This window comes from Tympanuchus pallidicinctus, unplaced genomic scaffold (assembly GCF_026119805.1).
Source record: "Tympanuchus pallidicinctus isolate F22 unplaced genomic scaffold, pur_lepc_1.0 scaffold1, whole genome shotgun sequence".
Lineage (NCBI taxonomy): Eukaryota > Metazoa > Chordata > Aves > Galliformes > Phasianidae > Tympanuchus > Tympanuchus pallidicinctus.
The window spans coordinates 71,587,676-71,600,225 of NW_026294618.1; the positions used below are offsets into that span (position 1 = coordinate 71,587,676).

The 12,550-nt window shown below is 47.6% G+C and overlaps 1 long non-coding RNA gene across 1 annotated transcript; it reads right to left on the reverse strand.

Moving 5' to 3' along the window:
- Nucleotides 1-395: 395 nt before the first annotated feature.
- LOC128075364 (uncharacterized) lies at nucleotides 396-12,141 on the reverse strand. Its single transcript, XR_008203800.1, has 3 exons — nucleotides 11,982-12,141; nucleotides 1,220-1,352; nucleotides 396-1,089 (listed from the first exon to the last, which is right to left on the reverse strand). It is a non-coding gene; the product is annotated as an uncharacterized LOC128075364 (long non-coding RNA).
- Nucleotides 12,142-12,550: the final 409 nt, after the last annotated feature.

A 12,550-nucleotide genomic window follows, 5' to 3' on the forward strand; every position in this document is an offset into this window, starting at 1 on the left:
ATTTTCAGGGCAAAATCCTTAGACAAAATTCCAGGAGTGGGTGGATGCCAGCTTCTCTCTCTCAGTGCAAACACGGTTCTGTATTCTCACTGCAAGAATCATCCTTACCCAGGCCACTTCATGCAGCAGCTGGGGATTTCCATTTTTCCAGAGCATAAACACAGTAAACCTTGGCTGTTGATTGGTCTCCATTTTCAAACCCTCTGATTCTGTTCCAAAACGAAAGCCCCCTCAGGTGCAAAATTCCCAACTAGAATACTATGTGTGCTACGTGAAGAGCTGCAGTCAGAGGGTAGATGGATGCATTCGTTCCAGTTCCACAGTAATGCAAGGGTCAGAAATAAAACATCAGCAATCAAAAGCATTACAGGAACATTTCCTTTATTATGTATCATCCTAAATATACACCCATAAATATACATTGGCAGCTTGTGGGAGATACAAGCCTGTTCTTACGCTTTAATGCCTGATGACATCTTCACGTGACAGCAACATGGTTCTACGACATGCAGGAAATGCTGCTGGTTGAAATAGGCATTTGGTAAAGGAAAAGTCAGCCTGTCTTTCCCTGAAGAATACTGAAACTGGAGCATTCTTTCATGAACTAATGGGAATGCTGTTCCTTTTATTCCTATTAGCAACTGTGTGGCAATTGGTAACAGTTTACCTCTCTGGTTTTCACGTTGAGCTCTCTTTTTGATACGCTGTTGCCTGTCCCAGACACATTCTAGTCAGGGAGTGAGGTGAGGTGTGTAAAACCCCATTAGTCTTGGGCAGAGTATCTGTGTTCCTCATCAGATGATGTGCCCAGAGTCTGTGCAGGCTTCCTACTCCTTCCATCTTGATGCTTTCAGAACAGGGCTGTATCCAACCCCACATGTCCTGCTGGATGGACATCCAGACTCCTCGGACTGCATAATGTGAGGACCACAGAGCACAGGGTTCTAAACAGTTCTGAAACTATTCAAGAAATTGCTTTAGCCTAGGGCACAGGGTCTGGGTTTGATTTCACACTCCTGCTCAAGCATGAATTAGCTGGAGAGGGAGTCTTCTGTTTTGCAGCATCTCCATCTAAAGGTGTATTTCTTTCTGTGAAAAGAGCCACCAAGGAAAATATTTAGCCTTGTACCTTTACATGAAAACTCAGCTACATGAGAGCTGGTCTAGTGACCAACATGTGCTTAGGGAAGTCAAAGAGAGTGACACTTCTTCATCCTACCTGTTAGGTCTTCTTTCTCCATTCCATTGTATGCAGCCCTATGGCTCTGACCACTGAAAGAGCCGTGCACGGATTTGACCAGCTAGAATCACTCCACTCCTGGGTCATCACCATATTCAATTTTGGCTCTGTACTGAAGTGACACAATAGACATGGGAATTGAACGCGCAAAAACTACTAACCTCTGATCCTATCTCTGCAACAGAATCCCTTGGTGGCTTTAGGCAAGGTACTTAACATCTCCGCCTCAGTTTTCCATGTGCAGAAGGGGCCTGATAATACTCAGCCACCTACTCCACAGGGGAGTCCTGAGGATTCATTTCTTAATGTAAAGTGGCTTGAAGATGAAAACCTGCATGTAAGTGCCAAGTGGTATTACAGTTACCCAGGTTTAGCTTCAATTTTGGAGACTCGCTTTCCTTTCTAAAATGAGGGGAAGTATTCCCCTTAGTCTACTGAGATTTCTATCTTGTGCTGCATTTCCTACGGAACAGGGAAGGAGGGCTGGGAGCATGGAGAAAAACGTGTCTCCTTGAATCTCAGTCTACCTTTCACATCCTTGCCGGAAATTGTTTTGAAAGTGCTCAATGCTTGCTGCAATATGCTGCAGTCACAAGGCAAAATTTTTACTCTTTCAAGAATGCTTTATGAGCCCCAGGAATAACTCATCTCTAGCAGGGATGGTTAAGCATAATGTCGAGAGTATATGATTTTCCCCAGAGGCAGAGAAATCATTCCAAGCTTATTTTCAATTTGGTCATGAAACTTTAACAAGAAAATATGCAAGGCCGTTCTGGCAATCACTGGAATATGTACATTAAGACCAAGCAAGGGAGGGTGTGTGTGTGGAAGGGGGTGGTTTGATCCACCAAGTTACTTCCTTCTATCTTCCATGAGCTAAATTTCTGAGTTTAAGCAACAATTTGTGTATGGTCCACTATTTTCACCGCTATGCGGTCAACACGATGCTTGGCCAGCATCTTTAAGTAGGCTGGCATAGCTGCACTGGACAAAAGCAGTGATGGAGAGCAGAGGAACCAGTTGTTCTAGCACTGGCTGCAGTGAGAGCACGAGTGCAGCAAACAAAAGGACTGACCCAGTATTTGCAAATGCTAAGATTATTGAAAACAAAGGAAATAATTTTGTCACCGCAGAAAAAAAAAATAATATGGTCTTTCATGATTGTTCTGAAAAAGCCACTTCCATAAACTGCTGCCACTCCTAAGAATTCAGAGCATGCAGCTAATGCCCATGGCTCCACTTCCAGCTTCATTAATATGAGATTTTGGCACCGCAGGAGCACCTTCTTGTGCATGCTGGATCCAGATCTGACCTAAGCACACAATTACATTTCTGCTGAAATAGCCAGAGTGCACAATGTGGTATTTATGCCAGTTTTGTGCTGATTGGCAGACAGACGTTATCTGACTCGGTATCATGTCTGCCAGAATTTGTCAAACATATTTGAACCAGCATGGTAAGTGCTTGGCAGCACCTGGCTGTGATGTCCTGGCCCAGCACACAGCATTCTATGTCAGATTTGCTATCCCGTGGAACCGCTGTTCAAGACATGCCAAATAGTCACACGCCTTTCTTATATTAATCAAACTGCTCTGCCCCTTTGTTGTAAGATATTGTTAAGATACTGTTCAATTCCCATATGCATAGCAGGGATTATATAATTCCAGAGAAAATGGCTTCGTGTTTCTTAGTGGTGCAGTAATTGCCAGGTCTATCCGCTTCCTGAATTTAAAAAGTTTATGTCTCACTTCAGCAAGTAAATGAAAGACACCGAGTTAATATAAGCAAAACATGGAAAGAAAAGAAGGGTCAGATGAGAACAGAAACCCACTGCCTGCTCCTGCTTTTCTGACTTCCCATTGAGTGGTGTGTGGAGCCAAGCCACCATGCACTCTGCGTTGCTCCACTTTCAACAAATGTTGGTTAAGTCCTGCAGGATCAGAGCCAGCATTGGGATTCTCAAGCATTCTGGCAAGAGGTATCTGCTGGGATCCTCCCTTCCTCATCGTCCCTCCCAGGCAGAACAGAGTCGTTTACAACAAAGTGGGTGGGAGGCCTCAGAAATCTTTGAGCCCCAACAGCTTGCCCAGGCAACGTCAAGGATGGCCACATGCACACTGGGGATGTCAGCATCTGAATTATTTTCTAGAAACAATTCCCTCTGAAGGGAGCAGTCCTTCAGACAAAGCCTTGTGACACATTCTGGTGATTTTTAAGCTATTTTCTCTTCCTTTTCTTATAATTGCTTTGTTATGGAACTCATAATGATCAGCCAGAAGTGGTCAAAAGAACCACAGAAACAAAATGTCTCTTGGGACATTGCAACACAATACTGAACCAGTAAGAAGAAACTTCACTGACTTAAGAGCAGCATGAGTCCCTTTGCTTTACCTGCTTTCTCCCATGTCTCTCTCTTAGTTGCCCTCTTTTCACCTCCGATATATTTGTCTTCTCCATATCATATTTTTCTCTCCTGGTCTGTATTCTCTCTTCCCAAAATAATTCTCTTCTCTTGTCCATTATGCTCCCTCTCTTGCTCTTGCTCTCTTGCTCACAGTGGTTTTACCTACTTCCCTCTTTTCTCATTAGCCATTCCCACTCATTCCTGGCAACTATCCTCCTCAATTTCTTTGCTCCTGCTTGTCAGTTCTCCCTCTCCACCCCAGTTCTTCCTGCCTGATGTTTTCTTTTCTTTGGTCTTTATCTCCCTGAGGAAATTCACTTCTCTCACTCCAAGTCATGCAACTTCCTCCTCCCGATTCTTGTAATAACAGAATCACAGAACGATTTGGGTTGGAAGGGACCTTAAAGATCACCACATTCCAACCCCACTGCCATTGGCAGGGACATCTTCTAGGTTGCCGAAAGCCCCATCCAACCTGTCTTTGAAATCCTTCCCTTACATACACTGTAGGTCATTCTCATCCTCTCTCACCTCATTGCCCTGGAAATCTTTTCTGTCCCTACCCATTGGATACCCAGCAAGACGTCCCTCCCAAGCTTCAGATGTCACTACAGCCAAAGGAGCCACCATCATGGGAAGGACACTTACAGACTGGGTTGAAAAGAAGCTCTGCTTGTGTGCAAGCTAACTCACGGGGAGGTTATTAGTTGCGAGTATCAAAGAGTGGGTCAGCAGACAGGAAAATCCCCAGCTTATCAGTTTCTCCTTTAGCGAGCTTTGGCTGTTGTGCCGCTGTTGTTAATCCTCTTCTGCTTTTTGAGTGCTTGGTGCTGCACAGACAAAAGGCTGCTTGATACCCTTTCTCTTGTCCTTCTTGGTAGTAGAGAGGTTCCTCTGGTGTCAGGCACACAGCAGTAGAGCCAGATCCCCTCTTCCTATTATGCTGGTATGCAGCTTGGAGGCAAGTCAGCTCTTTGGATGAGATGCTCTTTCCTGTGGCTGGAAGTTGCATCAGAAGTTCACCGCAGAGGACAGCTAAGACACCGGGCAGCTCCAGCCAGTGCCTGGAGGGGGTTTTTTTGCACTGCTTTTGTGGGCCTCATCCAGGGACTTCCCCACCGTGCTGTGAACTGGCCCACCGACAGGAGAGCCACACAGAAACGGAGTGCTGGAGTTGGACACCAGCCATATAGAAATTGTGTACAGTGTGATGTTAAGTTGCTCTACTGAATCTCCTTTGCTCATGACCAGCTTCTACGCTGAATGCTTTTTTCATTGAAAAAAAAAAAGTCTAGAAACCGGCTGGGCTAACTGTTTCCCAAGGGCACCATCACTAAGTCAACAATCTTGTGGTGTAAATATGTGTGTCCCATTGTTAGAGCAGGAGAGCCAGCGCTGACCGGGGTTTGTAAGGAACACCCACTAAGATCCCCAGATGCTGAGCAACCAAGTTTAAAGCTCCCAGGGCCAGTGCCTTGCAAGAGCAGGAGCCAAGCACAGCGGAGCAACAGACGAACGTTTGCTTTTCTGCTCCATATCCTTCCCAGCGCTTCCCCTAAGGAACCTAGAGGATTAGTGATTTTTGGATGCAGAGCCTACATGCATGCAAATATATATGAAACCGGCAAACACTACCTCTATTAAACCCGCAGAGGAGCTCAGGTCCTGATGGGACCCAGCTCTGAGGCCTTTGCTGAGCCTCACAGGAAGGCTAACGCCATGGCAGAGCCAGAAACAGAGCCCAGACCTGCTGGCTCCATGCTGCAGGCTCCAGCGGCAACACCTCTTCCCTCTGCCACCGTGCTCGCCATGAGCTACGTTGGCCAGACCAGAAAAGACGTTCAAAATAAATAAAACCCACTTCTCCTGCCAAGTTTTAAAAAACATTTTCTTGTCATGGCGGGTTGTTTTTCTCTCGCTAGACGCTGGGCAGTCTCCACCGAATGAGACAGCTTTCCTTTCTTCTCCAGGAAACACAGTTGTCTCCCACATGTTGTACTTAATGTAGCTCAGGCGAATGTTTGAGGAAATTCCCCCTAATTCAGTGAAATCGTTAGCTTGGCAGTGGTGCTCTGGAAACAGGACCCAAGGATTGCATCGGATTTCTTTTCTTTTTTTTTTTTCTTTCCTTTTTAAAGCACACAGGAGAGCTTAGGCTCAGAATGGGCTGCTGAGGAAGACAGAAACTCATGTTACATATAAAGGATTTGGCAGGCCTCGACACAGAAATTTCCAGAAGTGTTTGCGTGGCAACAGCTCCATGCCAATCCACATTTTTCAGCTATCCTGGCCGGCTGCCCGGCCGACAAGAAAGTCTTGTATCTCCGCACAGCTTACTGGCTTCCCTGAGGAGTTTCCATGCTGCATGGCAACATTGGATAATCTTATTTGCGCGCCAGAAAAACTCCTGCTACTTACACTGTTACTAAATACCAGATGTGCTTAATAAAGAGTAAGTGGAGCCAAACCTAGGGTAATCACATAACCTATCATTAACATTTTCTAAAAACAAAAATGCAATTGGAACAGCAGATTACTGTTTTGCTTTGTTTGCTTTACGCCCTATTACTGGAACCCCTGGGGTGCTGGGAACAGAGCGCGGTAGGAGCAGACAGCTCTGGCACGGCTGATGACATTGTTTACAATCACACCCCTGCACATCTGAAACATGTGTGAGAAAGTAAGGGCTAAGCAGATTTTCCTTTGTGCTCAGTGCAGGAGCCAGCAGGGAGGGAGGGCTGAGCAGGAAGTCTGCACTGAGCAGCAAAGTGCCGGGGTCGCGTTTCTCTGTCCCATAGAGGTGGCTGGGGAAGGAGTGCTGGTGGTGGGGTCTGGTTCTTCACTGTCTGCACAGCCCCAGTGGAGGTGTGGGCTTTGTTCCTTGGAGCTGAATGACAACACAGATCCTCCAAGCCCATTTAAAACACATTTTTTTTAATGAGTCGGAGGCCTCCTCATTGCACAAAACATGTGCATGTGTTTGTTATGGATTTAAATGGATGGTGCACGCTGTGCACATCTTCACTGACCAGGCCCTTGAGGGAAATGGTTTAGTCATGGCAACGTGAGCTCTGCTGGGATAGGCTCTAAAAGGAGAGACACAAACACACAGCGATGTGTATGGCCCCTCTGCAGCCAGTCTCTCCTGCAGCTGTTCTGTGGTTGATATGCAGGAATGGACTTAAACGACTAGAAAGTTTTTGTCTTTATTTTGTTGCCCACTGCTATCCAGCTGGAGGAGAAGCCTGGCAAACAAGCGCTCACCAGCTTCCCCTGGAGATGGTCACCCCTCATGTGTCTATTCGCTCAGCCCAGTGGGAAGGAAGATGGCTGGGAGATGGAGCAGGAAAAGTCCAGACGACACCCATCATGTGTATGAAGCTGTGGAGCAGTGAGTCACTGTGTCACACCACAGCTAGCAGCCACGGCTGTGTCCTTCCATCCAACCCCTGACCCAAAGCAGTGGGAGTCACAGCCATGCAGGGCTGGAATATCTGATCTCAGGAGCCAGGCCAAGGGCAGGGTGTGAGGAGGTGACTATGGGTGTCAGCCTGCCACAGCCTGGGGCTGGAGGGCAGCCACCTCCCAGTGCTCACATGGCTACCAGCGTGATTGGGCTCAGCCTTGCCAGTGCTGCCGAGGAGCCTGCAGGAGGCTGGAGATGCTACTGCACACCCTCCTGCTGAGCTACCTTCATCTCTGGGACCTTTCCTGTCTCCACCACCACGATTTCCTGGCTGAGTGCAGTGCGGTCTGCTAACCAGCCACCAACTGAGGTAATACAACTTGGGCACCCCTAGGTTGCTGAGGGAGCTGTTTGTGACCTGCAGACCACAGTCACTAAGAGCAGAAGAGCAGCAGCATCCTCCACCCACCCTGCAAGCGCAGAATGATCAGCTTTCCCAAATTAAAAACAGAAGAGAGCAGCAAAGCAGCCAACAGCTCACTCCCTTGGTGTGCCCACTCCTTGTGATCCAGACGACCTGCTATCAGGAGAGCTGCTGCTTCAGGGAAGCCTCACCCCACCAGCCATAGGCGGCATGTGGTACAGCCAGGAGGAAATTAGGTAGTGGCTCCCCAGCTCCGCATCACTGTTTCCACTTCAGGCTTTATAAGGATCTTCTCAAAGAGTCAGGAAACAGCAGTGAGGAACAATTAATCTGCTGCATGGAGGCACGCCTTCCCTTCACTGCTGCCTGGGGCCCTCGGCCCCTGCCCACCTCACCCTGCCAGCTGCCTCCTCTTGGCCTCCTTCAGGAGCCTGTGGAGAGGCACCAACAAGGCTTGTCAGCTGCAAGGACAGAGGCTCCCAAACGTGCCCTATCACACCTGCCCCTTCCACACTGCACTGCACAGGGCATCTGTTTGCAGAAGAGCCAACCAAGAGATGTTTCCCTACAGCTGCTTCCAGGTACCCAGAACACATTGGAGTATGGCTTGTTTGTTGTGTTTGAAGGGATATCCATCAGATGGTCCTGAAAATGTACACCTAACACCATCCCCAGTTGGCAGCAGGAAGGACAGAGGTCTGCCAGGCAGTCACGAGGCATTCCACAATTTGCTTCACCTCGCTACCTGCAAACAAAGCACATTGCCATCAGGAGACTTCAGACTGCAAAGTGAGGATGTTTCCTCCGGCTTCAGTTCCCACAAGCCATGCTCATAAAAGCTCAAGCTCTGCTGCTCAGGATTTTGGTAAAGGTTTTATTACTTGAATTTAGAGCCTGTCTTTGCTGAAAGATGAGTCTTTTTGAACAGTTTTTCAAGTTTTTTCACTGTTACTGTCCAGTCATGTCCATTTACGAGCCATGGGGTCCCATGAGCACAACAGGGCCAACTCACAGGATGAGCCCAGCCTGTCTGACAGAAAGGCAAATTTAATACAGAGCATCTTTCTTTTGAGCTTTATGGTAGGTCTGGATGCACGTGAAGTTTCTCTTTTTTTACTCTGTAGGGGCCAGACAGACTTAAGCTTTTGTATGGCATTTTACAGATCTGAAACACGGAGCAGACCTTGACCTGAAAAGTTATCTCTAGAGGGACAAGACAATAAAAGGAATTGAACAGAGAAGAAGAGGAAACAAAATGAGTTTGCCAATACCATCTCAACAACATGATCTATGTAAAAAGGGTTTTGAGACCAGTTTTGGGGGCTTTATTAGGAGAGAGGTAAGGAAGAGACATGAGAAGGGCAAGGGCAGGAAAGAGCAGGCAGATGAGATGAAGCTGAGAGGAAGAGGAAGGGGAAGATAATCCCCACAGGTCCCACTGTATCTTATTTTGTCCTCCAGCAGCCAAGAGATAGGGGGTGGGGCACAAAATGCTCAGAAAAGGTGCAGAAGGTGACCCTGCTTCATCACTGCAGTTCTCACACTGGTGAGCTAAAGCTGACCCCATCTTTTCCCTTGTCACGGGGCTGCAATTTTTGTTTAAAAAACTTCTGCTAGTTTCCATCAATCACAACAAAAGCTGGACAAGTGGGCAACACAATGTCAGGGAACAACTACAACCTAATGCACATGGGAATGATCTGTGAGAGCTCTCCAACACATTGACAAGTTTTATCTTATCTGTTGCCAGGCGGGATAAAGAGCTGGAGGGACAGTGAAGGTCAATCAGGCACTTAGGAGAGCTTGAAACAAGGGAATAGCTGATTATGCTGAAGGGCATCGCATTCACAATTGAGGCTGAGCTCCAAAACCACACTATGGGGAAAGTAATCTATTTCTCTTCCCCAGCCCAGCGTAAAAAGGCTCTCCACTTGCCACACCACAACCACGTTGGAAGCGACATTCCCCTTCATTGAGCCCCCACCATGTCCTGAATGGGAGAGGATGAGCAATAAGCCCATAAGTATTAAAAAGAAAAAGGCTTAGCACAAAGTGCTTCTGGGCACAGCTCTGCTGCCAGTATAAAGCATGATGAAAAGCATACTTTCTTTGATGAAGCCTCAGTCAAGTGGTGTATGGGTAAAGGTGAATCTAGTATATATTGTGTTTGTCCGATGGCAAACAGAGACCACGTGTGAAATCCATCTGACTGGATGTTCTGAGAAAATCTTCATGAAACATCTGTGGGCTTTGAATCACCCCATTGTTGTCAGGATTTCAGATGGAAATTGTTCTGGATGCAAGAGAATGGTAGGTCACTAACGGCTTATTTCTTATGAAATGCTTTGGATTTAGGGACTTTGGGCATACGTCAATACTTTCCTCATTTGCAGATTCACATGATGCAAAATGGTATATGAAGAAATATAACAGAGCAGTTTGTCTTTTGCTCAAGTAGTAAAGAACCGAGTTACAGCTGTGTTATGAAACTATGCAAGAACTTGTAAAAAATAGCTTTGACCTTCTAGAAGAGAACAGCCATGTTTCTGATGGTGATGAACAGCCCACGAGATGCAAGTGCTGGGGCCAAAGAAGATGTGCACTGTGATTTGGCCCTGCAGAGAGACTCAGTACATCTGGCTTAGCCTCCCAGCTCTGCCACTGACATCCTATATCATTATCTGTGTTGCTTTTGCAGAGTGATTCAAGAGCATCAGAACAAGTTGGTTGTGTTTCCAGGGTTAGATAATCTGCTGAATGGCCCTTAAATGCTCCAGTGTGAAGCAGCAAGCATAAGGTACCCTCTGCAGTGGTCAGCCTAGAGAGCCACTTCAGGGAGCTCAGGGAGGATACAGAGCTGTGTCTGCTGAACATGCTCACGAGCAAAGGTGCACAGGTTATCTCCAAGGTCTCAGAAGAAAATAATGACAGCTCTCCTAATTGTGGTTTTCCCTCTGCCCAGGGCCATCCACTGGTGTCGGTGTCAGCCCTGCCTGTCCTGAGTACAGCCTTTCCTCCCTTCATTTCCTCAGCTGCTAATGATGCTGAAGGCACAGACAGGATGTGTGTAACGACTTGATTGCACTAGAATGAGAACTTCCATGAGAACACCTCCCAGAACAAGGAGAGGTGTGAAGAAAACTGGTGCTCAGGCAGTGCCAACTGTCAGGACCACTGGGTGTTTGAAGATGGGCAGCTTCTGGCAGCTGCCTGTATGAATACTATAGTTCTTTATTTTACGGCCTCACTCAGAATTTCCTTGAGCATCCCTCTAACACAGAGTGAATTTTTGGGGAGCAGTCTGTCCTCCTTTTTTCTGGAACAGCAAACATCTGGCACTACTGAGATACCATCACCTCACTGTACTGGCTGGCTGTATTCCGTAATGAGCTTTTATGTAACACCTTCACAGTGTTTTTCCAGGGAGGACAACAGTCTCATCTATTACCTTGCCTCGTATATTCCTCCATAGAGAGATGTTTTATGCTGAATGCTGAAAGAATTTTCTTCTGTTCTCTGTCCCCACCTTTCCCTATTTAATTCCTCCCAAATGTGTCTCTGGTGTTTAACCTGCAGGTCACCCTGTTCACCAAAACCAAAGCAAAATGCTGGTTTGAATAAGCTTGAACTGCATGAATGTCATTTTTGAACATTAGCAGGCCGCATGATACTTCCAACTGCATTTGATCTTATTTGCTGGTTCAGCCTGAACTTTTCAGGGGCAGGTTTTTCCTCCTGCTTCATTATTGTTCAAACCCACAAGCAATGCCTGTGGAGCGGAAGCCTGAATGAGGTTGTTTAATGAACATGCCAAGTCATTCATCTGCTCCTTGTGGTTCTGCAGCAAGGCTGCATCTCCCCCCTCCCAGCTTTCCTTCAAGACACCCCTCCTCATGGCATGAGGAAAGCAGCTGCTGCTGGCATTGCTTGGGACACAGCAGCCTCACTCACAGCAGCCTCCTTTAAGCCTGCTCCCTACACTCACATTCATGCCGGTGCTGAGCTGCTGTAGCAGCTGTTCTGCCACACCGTAGCAGAAAGGTGACCTGGTGGGTGCTGCCACAGAGCATGCAGCCACACTGTGACCCCAGCACCTGCTGGGTTTGGAAAGCACGCCATGCCTCAGGAACTGCATGGAGCTGTCTTACACCCCGTGGCCGAATAAGGGCTCGAGCCCGCAGCTGGCGTCAAGCGGGCCGTGGAAATTCGGTGGAGTCCTGCCAGGCAATGGCAGCTGAAGCACTGGCAGCAGGAGCTATTTTTTCAAACATAAAACCAGCTATTTTTGCACGACCTTTGGTTTCGTAGCAAAGCATGCCGGCTGCCTTTCCCCTCTGAAAGTACAAACGTATGATGTCTTTGCTGGATGCTCGCATCACAGAGACGTTTGGTACAGATAAGCATGAGCATCTGTCAGGGTGCCACTTTTGCACTGTGCAGCAGCGTGGGAGCACTCCCCGTCCCCCTGCTCCCCGCCTGCTAAAAACAACTGAAACTAATTACATACCAGGAATACCAGCGTCCCCGCAAAGCGGCTCTCCCTCCCTCCCTCGCTCCCTTTTTTCCCTTCCGCCTGATTCACCAGGGCTTTGGCTGGGCTCCAGGGCTGAGGAGGGTGGGGAGAGGCAGGAGGGCTCGGGAGGGCAGTGGCTGCCTCCTGCGCTCATTTCCACTTCACAGCTGCTGCCGAGCTTTGCCACGGGGAGACAGATCCCAGAGGTGGGAGGGAGTGTGGCGGGGAGGGAGAGGATGAAAGTAGCAAAAAGCTGCATTTATGAGGCTGTTTTTCTTTCAGTGAAAAGAAGCATTTATCAGTGATTTCATATATCATGTGAGAGGTGGCTTCCTGCCAATTTTCGAAGGATGCAAACAACCCGCTGACATCACAGGCTAAATATAGAGCAGCTCCCGCTTTAGGTGGATAAATAATGCAGATGCACAAGCCAGGGTCTTCGGTTACACACTCATTAGGATCGGCCTGTCAGGTTCGCACAATCGAGAGAACACCATCCAGCTCCAATGCGGAGTGAGAGGTGAGGAATGCAAAACAACTGCAAACAATGGGTGATTAAGCAG